Consider the following 12,988-nt stretch of genomic DNA (forward strand, 5'->3'; position numbering starts at 1 on the left):
AAGGGACAAATTAAACTTTCAAAATGGTTTTTAATACAAAATTTCATCTACTGCCTGATTCTTACAGAGATTGATACTTAATTTTAAGGGATAGACCTAGGGTAAGGGACACAACTATTAAATTCACTGATATGTTTGTATCATATTCATTTTACCAAAGCCTATCAAGCTTTCATTTGAATCCGAATGAAATCAATCCATGTTTCTTTGATGCTTACATGAGATTGATGTAAATTGGTAAATACAAACGTTCCTATGATTTTCAAGTGTTGTGTCCCTTACCCTAAGTCTACTTTCTTAAATGAAAAAAATATTGCACCTAACAATATCAACTCTAAATTGATTTCGAAATATACAAAGTCAATGTTTATTACGTAAAAGGTGATGCTGAATTCGAAGTTGGAATGAGGCATGGGTGATGACGCATGCCTCATAGGGAATGGGGCAACAGAGAATGGGGAAGTTTACTCTATTCAAAACTGGATTAAAAATATCTGAAAATTTGTGAGTACACCATTTTATTATTCAATCTTCTTGCCTTTATATCACCATGTAAACTATCATTTTGACGTCTTTCTAAACCTACAATATGATACAAATGTATTTCAAAATATTAAACATAAAAAAAATTTAAAAAAATAATTTGAAAGTAAAATAAGATTATTCAAACAGTGTCCAATTTGGAACATCTTGAAAACTAAACGCATGTTACCATAATAATCGATCTATACTCGACGTTTTGTCGGGTTAAAAATAGTATTAAAATAGCTTGTATACAAAATCGCTCGGAATTGAAAATCACTGTTGCAAGATTTTTCGTAATGTCAAAATTAATTTTTAATTCTATTTAAACTAAAATTACAAAAGTTAATACACACAATAAAGTATGAATTTACAGTAAAAGCCAACGGTAAAGTGATTAATGGTGTAGAAAAACGCACCAAACAAACGATGCCTTTTCATTCTACATATGTTATATTTTCACATAGCGTTAAGTATTTCTATATTCAGATCTACACTTTTCAGAAAAGCAAACATATATCTTCCATTAAAATCAACCGAATCAAACCAAATCAAGAATGATAACTCTTGCAAAAAAGCCAATTTTATGTACAATCTATATATATATTATCACAAAACAATGCAACAACCAAATGAAAAACTATGACTTGATATGTGATCAATAACTGTTTCGGAATTGTGATAAATTTTGATTCGGTGGATTTTGTCGAGCATGAATCACCACCCGTCTGATTTTTATAAAAGACTGCTACTTAAAAGATTCACGACTTGATCTGGTAATATTTCAAAATAGTCATTTTCAAATAAATAACGGTAAGTGACTTTTAGTTTCTGCCTGGTGTTTGTTTGTAGTCTGTAGCACAACATTTTTAACCAAAATATTACAAAAATATAGTTTATATTGAGTAATGGTTTATCCAAAGCAGTTTATGTAAAACTCTGTACTCCAAATCAGCAACATAATATGCACATATGAAACGAGCGTTACATGATTATCATATGTTTATTCATCACTGTATGTTCTTTGACCGATTTCTACATATGAAATTTATATGGCATTTATGTGATTTTCACCTATGATTTATCATATGATAACATATGATTATCATACTAAGCACATGACTCTTTGTATTGAACAAGGCCATAATAATAACTGAGTCGTTCAAACTGACATTTGGTAATCATTGTATAATCATACCATAAAGATATGATAACCAAAAACTCAGTAATAAGTTACAACGGATAATCGTATAATAAATTTAATATGATTGTCATATGATTTTCAACAAATAATGATCATGAAATAATTTACTGTATGATTATAATATGATATGATGCTGAATGCTCTTATATTACATTCTGGCTTGCCAACATATAATAATCACATGTAAAGATTTAATATATAATTATCCCAACATGATATATGAACAGATACATACGATAATTGTGTCATTCTCCAAAATATGCAATATGTCAATTATGTGTTGCTCTGCTTATGAATTCTTATTACTGATTTTTTTGGATGTGTACAACCTATTAATATAGGACGTTTTGGATAGAAAGATAAACAAAGCCATAATTCAATCACTTTTATGTGATTTGTTTAATGGTGCCAGTTTTTTTTTTATTTTCATTTAAAACACAAATCACTTGGCATAACGATAGACATCGATTAGGGTCAATATTAAATTCATGGGAAAGGCAAACAGCTTCTGTACCAAAAAGTTCATATTTGTATAGGAAATTGATTTTTGAAATCTAAGAAGGTAGAAGATATTAGAAAAAAGCATATGGCATCAATTGTTTTTTTAAATAAATTTGTATCTGAATACTTATTAGAGTTACAGTAAATGTGTATAAAATTCCTATTTATACTAACCGTAATCAACAATGTTCCTATCCCAATTCCCCATATCAATGCTAATTAGAAAAAGAAATACCTTTCTCATATAATGTTCATTTTTATATTATTACAACATCAAATTAAATTTCATATTTTTTAATCCTTTAATACTTTAACAAATGTTTAATCAAATTAGTTATGGTTCTGAATTAAATAAGACAAATTTCCCAATTTTCAAATTACGGAATCCCGATTCCTAATCCCGCCTTATACTATAGTATTGGAAATTTACCCCCATGCAATACAGTTTAAAGGTACAAGAAAATTGTTTTGCGCTTAAATGTTTAAAACAGTACTTAGCACTACTGTTTCAATGTAATGGTTCCTTGTTAAGAGTGATGGTAATTTTTGGAGAGTTTAAAGCTATGCAAATCACATGGTGTATATATCGGATTTTAAGTATCAGTTTTATTTAGATCAGACAGGAAGTGATTCATGCATGGAAAAATCTCTCACCTTTATTTTGTATTCAAAAACACTTACGGAAACATAATCCCTCATATTATGACATTTCGCTGTTGCACTTTTTAGATAAACACTATAGATATTGTGTATGAAATTGGAAGAGTTATCGCTCTTGATTTGTTTTCTTTTTTTAACTTGAAAAAAATTGGGAGGTGAATGTTTCACAATTTCAAATCTGTTTAAAGAAAGAACTACAGTTATTTGGAAATTTAGCATAAGGAAGCTCACAATGCATTATTTTTTTGATTCGTTTTTCTACACCATTAATTATCTCTATCGTAGGCAGTGTTCCAAATTTATTTTTCATTAATGGAACCTAGAACTTAAATCCTAACCAAAAATATGGGATATGATACACTGTGTTTATACCATAACTTTGCCTGTCGACAAGTCGTCCTTTATGAACTTAAACTTAGGAAGCCACGCAACATATGATAAGTGACACATGATTCAATAAGGGCTCTCCAGCTTATCATGTCGTTCTCTTACGAGCAACAGATGCTTTCAATCCTTAGAAAGTTAACAATTTTACCCTGTTTATTTTCCTGGTGACCCAAGAGATGTAGTGGTAGTGGTGGTAGTTGTTGTACTTGTTGATGTTGTCGTTACTACTCCTGCTGCTACTGCTGGCGCCGCTGCGGGTGGTATGAGAGCCAACAAAACGGAGAGTAGTATCACTGGAAAATAATTATATTTAAGAAAATGATTTACTTTCCATTTCTTCTTAAACAAAATCTTTAATTTATCGTTTGTCCGAAAAAACCTTTGAAAAAAGATTTGCGTATTCGTTTGGAAAAAAAGTTAGTGTTCACTTAGACCAACTGTTGTAGGAAAATAAAACTCCTAAGTTGATTTCTTATGTTCTTTTCTTTGTATTGTGCAGATTTCCGTACAACAATTTATGTAAATTCTATTATTCCCCATTGATAAAATTTTATTTTTTGTGCTCGTGTTTTTTTATTACGTATCTTCATCAGTATCTCCATCTAAAATACCAACAATTTGTAGAAGTCTTAGCAAACATGCATTAATAATTTTACTATTGAATTGTAAAGTTTAGATTTAATGTATCATGCTGTAGATAAAACATACAATATAATGACAAACAAATTTTCGTGTACACACATTTAAGTAAAAAACACTTATTTCGACATAATTGAAATGGTTTTATTTGCAATGTAAAATATTTTCAAAATACATGTAAATATATGTCTGTTTATGGCCTATAAATGCATAAATGTTTTTAAGTAAAATTCTGTTTCTGAGTTTGTCCATATCGTTTTATCACTGATTTATGTTTACATAATGATAATGTTATACAATTGAAAAACTTACATGGTAAAATGAGTGCTGAAATGAGCCCTCCTAAATCACCTACTCCTTCTACTGCGCCACCTCCAGCTAATGGTCCTTCAAATATACAGTGAACAGAGGAAACCCCAAATGTAAGCAGAACCAAGGCAAATAAATTGGAGAGTGCCATCTGGAATATATTTACATTTTTATGACTAAGTCGCTTGCGCAGAGCATGACATGTGCATCCTTTTGAAATAGTGAAATTAGTCCTGTTTTTCCCTATCTTCGGTCATGTATGTAATATTTATTATGGTTTTGTTGACTGTGTTGTGTATAAAAATCGTTTCTGTTTCCTTTTTTGTTAGCCTTTTGGCCATGTATTTTTCTAATAACCTTATTTTTTTATTACTTTGGAGTTTGTAGTGAAAATTGTAATTAAACGTTGCAATCTGTAATTTTTAGAAATTTCATATCAGAATGAACAAAATGTACAACACTAAATGCCAGAAGCGTAGCACTTAACATTTATACGGTGCATATAATTTTTAAAAAAGCATCATTTTTAGATTTAAAAAAAATAATGGCATGAAACAATTTTTTCAAAGTTAACCACGTCAATGTTTTTGGAAAACATTAGATTTTCCTTGTTAAGATTGATAGTTTTGTTGCCTTACAGAACGCTTTAAAGATTTGTTTGTCATAACACTTTGAAATCATATTAAAATGAGGATTTTTAACCTATGAAAAAAACCTAACTTCATTATTAAAATTATTATTATCATTTTCATCATTTTTAGGTGTTAGATCAAAATAAAAAAAATATTATATATTAGTACGTGATAGTTATGTAGAATTTATTTTTTCGCATATTTGTTTGTTTTTCATTTTATCACCGGTTCTTAGTGGTAACAATACACATTCATTTACAATAGGTTTGAAGTGCATCTAAAATAAAAATGCATATACGTTCATTGATATACGGAAATGATAACACATTACACATACTGAACGTTATATTTTGCTATTTTATGTTAATAATATATTTAGACATATAGGCTAAGTGGTTCAAAAATGTATCTTAAAGACATAAGGTATCCCCTGGATAGGTCTACTTCGTTAATACACGATACACAGTGGATACATAGTGGATGAACCTTTATCAAGGTGTTTACAGTAAACGTTCAATGTTCACTCTTTCCAAACTCCGAACAGCGTCTCCTTTCGAAAATTTTTTTCTAAAGCTGCAGCCAGCTCTCTCAGAAAATGCAAGAATCTTGCAAAGTCGGGAGAAAATGACTGATTTTACGCGACTTTATTCGATTATCAAACGACGTTTGTTTTGAATAACGCCCGATAATTTAAAAAGGTCGGTCTGCAGCGGTTAGTAAGAGAGAAATCAAACGTCTGTCGCTGCGTGGAGCAAGGCTACATTCTTGGTCACGAAATTACGGCGAAAATCTGTTTCGTATGTGATGAAGTCTGCCTAGCAAGTTTAAAAAGTATCATCGTACGAAAATATCCAATTAGCATCCGCCAAAAACAAACAAACAAACAAACAAACAAAAAACAAAAAAACAAAAAACAAAAGAAAAAAAGAAAAGAAAAATAAAAAACTCAAAATTTGTTCGCATAATTTCTGTCCCAAAACACAGTATACATTAATTTCAATTATATCAATTCCTTAACGAATAAGCTCTGTGAAGTACGTTTAGATTATTAACAATCGTACAGTGTCTGATGATTTTATGAAATTCTTCAAAAAATAATTGTTAATATTACATAACATACCTCTCTAGTTAACTGGTGCCGGTTGGAATGAACAGATTCCACGGATAGTTATATGGTATGCAAATGATATGCAAATGATATGCAAATGATATGCAAATGATAAGAAACATTTTTTTATGCCTTGCAGATTTTTTTCCTACGAACATTTGTTCTTGTTGCAACTTTCAACGAAGGCCTATGGCAAATTCACCGGATATGTTCCTTATGTTTTACGGCTTACAGAAAACAAGTTTTATATAATGATTTCGTGACGTTAAGTATTTGAAATAATTTTTAAAACAAATAAACAGGGTAATATTTATTCTGAATAGACAAATGTTTATTAAGAAATTAAATGTTTGGAAGAGCCTTTAAGGAGTAATCAATTGGGAATGGGGAATGAAAATGGACCAATTTACAGTAGACGTTAATTTGTTTGTTTGTTTTTCTTTTGTTTTTGCTTTTTTTGTTTTGTTTTGTTTTTGTTTTGTTTTGTTTTGTTTTGTTTGTTTTGTTTGGATGTGTTTTCTTGTTTGTTTTGTTTTGTTTTTTATTTTGTTTTCTTGTTTGTTTTTTTTTTGTTTCGTTTTGTTATTTTTGTTTTGCTTCTTTTTTATAGTTTCTGCACGTGATTTCAACTTTTCAACGGCATTGTCTTAGTTAAATGTGCGTATCAAAATTAACTGAAAGGTCCTGTTTTCATATATTTATAGTCGACAATTTTGATTCTATCCTCAATAACTATAGGTTACTATGAAGAAAGAAATTCGGACTCATATGATTTTATAAATTTTACTGTTGAGGTTCCAAGATTTAGATCAGAGCGAACGCATAATTCTTGAAGTTTCGTTTTGTGGATTTACATGTTATGCTACAGTAAGTCATATAAATATTGAAAATGTACTATACCAAGATAAGTTGTAGGACAAATTGGTCTAGAACATAAAAATCATCAACAAGGGCCCTGGGACTCGGGACAAATATGATTTAAGCTACCCCGTTGATGTAATATCTATTCCTTTTCAGATTTACTTTGGATTTGACATGATCATGGAACGGATTAGTGTTTGGTAATTTCGTTGTTACCCTTATTCACCGCACACGTTATACTTTGGAATTCACTAAATGATGAGAAAACAAATATTCAGACAGCAAAATTCAAATATGCTTTAAGGTGGAGTACACCTGTTCAACTTGACATTATCAAGGAAACGCATGCCATATACAAAAGTGCAAACAAAATTTTTTTCAAAATGAATCATATGTCATACCATTACATGCACTTCAATAATTCGAACGCGCAATGTACAATGCACTCACACTGTACTCAAAATGAACAACAAAGTACTTGATTCATTGTTTGTGTTTTTTGTTTTGTTTGTTTTTTTTCCGAAAACTCACTTGACTCTTTAAGTTTAATTAGAAAGAATGGGTCTATATACTACAAGTGTTATATCATGATAGATAGTATTTACGTATGTCAGACTACTCTAATGTGCAGGCAAATCTAAATTACATGAATTATTATTATTTTAGACTCTGCACGTTCATTTGAAGGAATGATATAGGCATGAAGTAGGGTAATGTATACTTTGAACATGATGTGGCTTACTGATATTTTTCACTTCTTCTAATTATAAAAAGTCCATATAAAACTCAGACACTGACGATGGTTACTCTTGCAAAGCGCCAATAAATATAATTTCTATCTGGAAAGTGCAACAATCAAATTTGAAACTACCACTGGTCATGTGGTTTGTAACTGTTTCTGAATAGGAAACATATGTAAAAATTGTGGGTTTTCAGACATAAATGATTCACCTCCAGTCTGATTTTTTTTCTAACTGCTACATTCAATATATATAGTGAACATTTGCCTAGGTTAAAGAAACGAAACTGTACGAAATGATAACTAAAATGCTGTAACATATTTATTGTGATACAAGTTTTAAGCTCCACACAATGGCAGCCCATCGTTTATTTTCTTACTTACAACTGCAGACAGACATTTTGATGTTTTCTGACATTATTTAAGTCAATCATCGTCTCACAATGGGATAACGTAGCTTCGAAGAAGATGTTTACAAAATGCTGGAATTTTTAATCGACAACATATTTGTCCAGTGTGTTGGACGCGTTTTACAAACGGTCGGCATTCCAATAGGAACAAATTGTGCTCCTCTACTTGCTGACCTAGTCCTTCACTCTTATGAGGCTGACTTTATAGCTGATCTGATCCGAAAGAAAGAACATCGTTTAGCTAGATCCTTTAATCTCAGTTTCCGCTATATAGATGATGTATTTTCTTTAAACAATCCTAATTTTGGGGATTTGATACATCGCATCTACCCCAAAGAACTTGAGATAAAGGATACTACAAACACTGTGAAGTCAGCCTCATATCTTGACCTACACATAGAAATCGATGGTAAAGGAGAACTATTGACCAATCTTTACGACAAACATGATGACCTTTCAATCAAAATTGTCAACTTCATTTCATCTGTGGCGACATCCCTTCAGCACCTGCGTATGGAGTGTTCATATCACAACTCATATGGTAGCTTTCCTAGACTACGAAGACTTTGTATTACGCTAGAATTCTAACACAAAGGCTTCTGGAGCAGGGTTATGTTGCTACAAGATTGACGTCATCCCTACAAAGTTTTATGGTCGTCATCATGATCTCATGGATCGTTTAGTGTATCCATTTGCGCCATTAAAAGTGATTTGTTCAACATGTCATAGTTCTTTCTTTCCTCTGTTGTCTACTCCGAACTTGACTTTTTTGAGCAACTCGGTGGGCGTTTCTAGAAAAGCAGAGGACACTTACAAATATATTCATAACTCGATCAATTACAAAACCATTTAACAAAAATTCACATATCTTGTCAAATGGTCTTTTAAGTAATGGAGTTATGAATATATTTGTTCAAACTCTCTTAGATCATTTTTAGTAATAACAAAATAAAACCTACGTTAATTAGACGTTTTTTCATGTGCTTGTATTACCCGAATTCATGTTAGACAACATTTGCGTACGCTTTGGCGAAATTGTTTATCGTCAAGTTATTGGAATTGCTATTAATACCAAATGTGCACCACTTTTAGCGGATGCTTTTCTGTACTGTAACGATTCACAATTTACGGCTATAATAAATAAAAACCCTTCCAAAAACATTTGTGAAACTTATGAAATTGTTTCGGATTTAACGAGGGGAATCTTTATCCAACCGAGAAATGACTACATCAAAGCTTTTAATGTGATAAACTCGTGAAAGCATTCACAATTCACTCTTATTTTGCATTTCAGTTAACTGCTAGTAGTCTTTAGTTTGCACATTTTTGTAATTTATATTTAGGTTCTTTACTTCCGTTGTGACGGGATTCAGACCTTTTTGAACTGATGTTTAGGCATGTTTAACTGTGTAATGTTTTAAGGGGAGTTTGATCAAGCCCAAGTACTTTAACCCAGCTACATTTTTTGCGCATGTCCAAGTCAGGAATGTCTGGCCTCTGTATGTCTTTTTTGGTTTACCCCTTGCCGTATCTACGCAGACATTTTGTACCGCGCTAGATTTTCTACAATTAGGCTTCTGGAACAGAGTTGTGTTGCTACAAAATCGAAGTCATCACTGCAAAAGATTTATGGTTGTTATCATGAACTCGTTAATTGTACCGGTGTCCATCTGCACCATAAGAACTGATTATTTTAACGTGTCATATGTTTCCTTTCTCTTTCGTCTACCCTGGATTTTTGAATAGACCAAATAATAAAAATTCATCTTGTAATACGCATTGATATTTATGACATAAAATAATACCATTAACGTTTTAAACTTTTTGATAGAAGAATACGCCAAAAACTGTGCAATTAAATAGCAGTTTTATTAAAATCTGACATAAGGTGATATCTGCATGTATAACCCACCTAATTTAGATTTATTTCTTAAATAAACGCAGGCAACACAACAACTCTTGACTGTTATCCAAAGTTTCTTCGTTTGAGACACAGTTATGCAAGTTTTGCATGAAATTTGCACTTGGAGGAGTTATTGTTCTTGCTTTTTTTAGTCGGAAATGAAGGTCTGCAAATGTAGTTTTCTAAAACATAATAAGTTGTTTACAAATCTGTATACAAATATACATTAATATTGTATATTTGTTAAGAATAGATGTACTTTAATATTGCGATTAGAGGAAAGCTGTGATAATAAAATATCTGGTCTAGTCGTGCTCATTAAGTTAATCAATTGACAAAACTGTCAGTTATTTTAAGTTAAAAAAAATTAAGAGAAAAAAACCAAAATTTGGCCGGTCATATTACAGGAACCCCATCCATCTTTAGGCCATATAAAAAGTGTATGTGTATTTAATGTAACGAACGCTGACAACTTTAAATGCGGGTTCTTTGACCAAAATAAATAAGATTGATCATTTACAACTTCCTTGCAATCTGATTGATCATTCATCATTGGTTATTTTGCTACAGGATTTATGTCATCACTTCAAACGTTTTATGGGCGTCATCATAAACTCGAAGATCATTACAGTGTATACATCTGCACCACGACAACTGATTTGTTCAACGTGTCAAAGTATTCCTTTCCTCTTTCGTTAACCATGGACTTGACTTTTTATGAGAAACTCTGTGGGTGTTTCTAGAAAGGCAGAGAACGCTTACCCAATCGGTGCTCCTGGTCCATGCTCCAAGTTTTTAGTGGAGCTCTAGTTTCTCATTTACTTTTGTCAATTTGTATGCATTTTTTATGGTTATTTTATGTTCTTTGATGTGTGTGTTTGGTTTCATATCTGGTCTTTGTCTCTGGATTTTTTTTAAATCCGCTAGAATCTTTGTTCCCTTGATTACACTTTCTTTCAGATTTATGCATGTCTCTGACAATTAGATAATTGATTGACCAATGCATGTGAATTTATTCCTACAACCTAATATGATGAAGGTTTAACCTTTTAACGCTCCCGAAGAAACATTAATTAAAAACAATTTTGATATTTTTTGTCAGCTCTGATTTGATATTTTATACTTATAACCTTCAAGTATGGCAAATTTTGTAATAATATATATTTGTCCTAAAGCATTTTACTGAGTGTCATGGTCTGATATGTCTATTTGTTTATATGTCCGGCATACATAGGGAATTATTGGTTGTCATGGTCCGAAATGTCTTTGGGTCGAATTGTCCGGTACTGGTTAACATTATGGTTCTTATATTTGCGAAACGTCTTCAAGATTTCTTTTGTTGCATTTAGTTTCGCTTCATTCTGTTCATTTTGTATACTTAAATTATGTTTTTATAACGATTTGATTCGTTTTATCGAATATATTGGTTTCGATTCTTTCTTTTATCGATTATTTTCGTTTCGTAATTTGTATGACCCGAGAATTATGGGTAATATTGATTACGTAATTTTATTTAACATCTGGACGCCATACTGCAGACTATAAGGCCAACCCTATCTTGGAAAATGTATGATTCGATTTGTATTAAATTATCGAAACTAGCAAATATTTTCCGAGACTGGTTTGGCTCTCAATCGCACATATACAAGTATACGCAAATGAAGCCGTCATTATGCTGTTTTTTCAGCTCCTGAAAATGTAGGTACAAACCGGATATTGATGCTTTTTCTTGCCATAAGTATACAGAACCAAGTTGATAATAAAACCATAAACGCTCCTTTCGGGAGCGTATAATTAAATATACATACTGCTATGTATGTATTAAAATCATAATTAAAATGCCGATGCAGTTATTTGTTTTTAAACATGTATTCTCGTGTCAAACCAAAAATATTCTTTGATTTCTTTATCAAATATAAATACGAATAATTCCATTGTAACGTTCATAACATATCAGCAAAATTAATTTAGGTTCTTTTTGCAACGCGTAAAAATTTTGAAATATATATGGATATGGATATTGTAACATAAGATAGGTAAAAGCAGTTATTTGATTTAATCTATTTCAAAACCTGCAATAAACAAATTTTTATAATTTTATTTGGTTAATGAAACAGTATTATAAATGCGATTGTTTGGGTTTTTCTTTGTACTGGTTTTTGTTTTATTTAAAAGTTTTTTTTTCAAGCAGAAGACGTATCGTGTATGGTTTTCACAGGTGTTTCACTTATTTAATTAAAATGTCATGATGTAGCCTTGAAGTCTCATAAGAACGTGTACGAAATCAGGAAAAAAACATGACAGTTTGTCTTGTCACTTCGAACTTTCTCGTGTCATTGAAAACAACTTTTTTTCGTAGTCTTTCAAACTGCATGATAATACTGTAAAGAAATTAAAATTAGTATTCAAAATATTTTTAAATGATATCCTTTTTGAAAGTAAGTATCAATTTCAGTAGCACACAAGTAAGTCAGAGCATTTCAAACTGAACTAAAAGGAAGACAGTAAACAATCAAACCAAGAAACAATCAGAAATCAAAAGTATAAGGAATTAACAATAATAGACAGGTAAAACAGACACACAAAACAGAGAAATCGAAACGACCAAAATAACATACACACACACAAACCAACGTTAAATGAGCAACTCGGAATCCAGTAAATATTGGGAGTATGGACCAGGTGTACGAATTGGTTGATTGTTCACTTTCTTTGTAGATACACCCGCAAATTCGATCAATCACTACATTAGGAAATATATACTAAGCGATTAAAAATCGAGCGACAAAATGATGTTTTGTCGGTCAACATACGCCCATTGTTATGGTATATGTAACAGTCAGTCAGGATTTGCTTCAAGGTGTGTTTACACTTTTTTTTTTACTGAAGTCCTTTTTTTTAACTCAAAAGCTTTTATTTTTGTATAAGTTATTATCAAGTGCAGTTATTGTATTTCATATTTTTTATTACCATATGACAAAGTAAGTCTGGTTATTCTATTTATATTTTTTCATAATAAGACATTAAAACGTATGTGACGGGGTTTTACTTGCAAGTGTCATCTCCTGTCTAATATTCATTTATGGCTGCTACTAGGGCTAAGCGGAATTTGG

General features: G+C 31.2%; 1 long non-coding RNA gene across 1 annotated transcript; it reads right to left on the reverse strand.

Annotated features, from left to right (window-relative positions):
* Nucleotides 1-501: 501 nt before the first annotated feature.
* On the reverse strand, nt 502-4,369 carry LOC148601654 (uncharacterized). The gene is made up of 3 exons (XR_015917003.1): nt 4,226-4,369; nt 3,423-3,567; nt 502-582 (listed from the first exon to the last, which is right to left on the reverse strand). It is a non-coding gene; the product is annotated as an uncharacterized LOC148601654 (long non-coding RNA).
* Between the last annotated feature and the right edge of the window lie 8,619 nt (nt 4,370-12,988).

The sequence above is a fragment of the Perna viridis genome, chromosome 12, assembly GCF_037379345.1.
Source record: "Perna viridis isolate PV_CMFRI_1.1 ecotype Kerala chromosome 12, ASM3737934v1, whole genome shotgun sequence".
Lineage (NCBI taxonomy): Eukaryota > Metazoa > Mollusca > Bivalvia > Mytilida > Mytilidae > Perna > Perna viridis.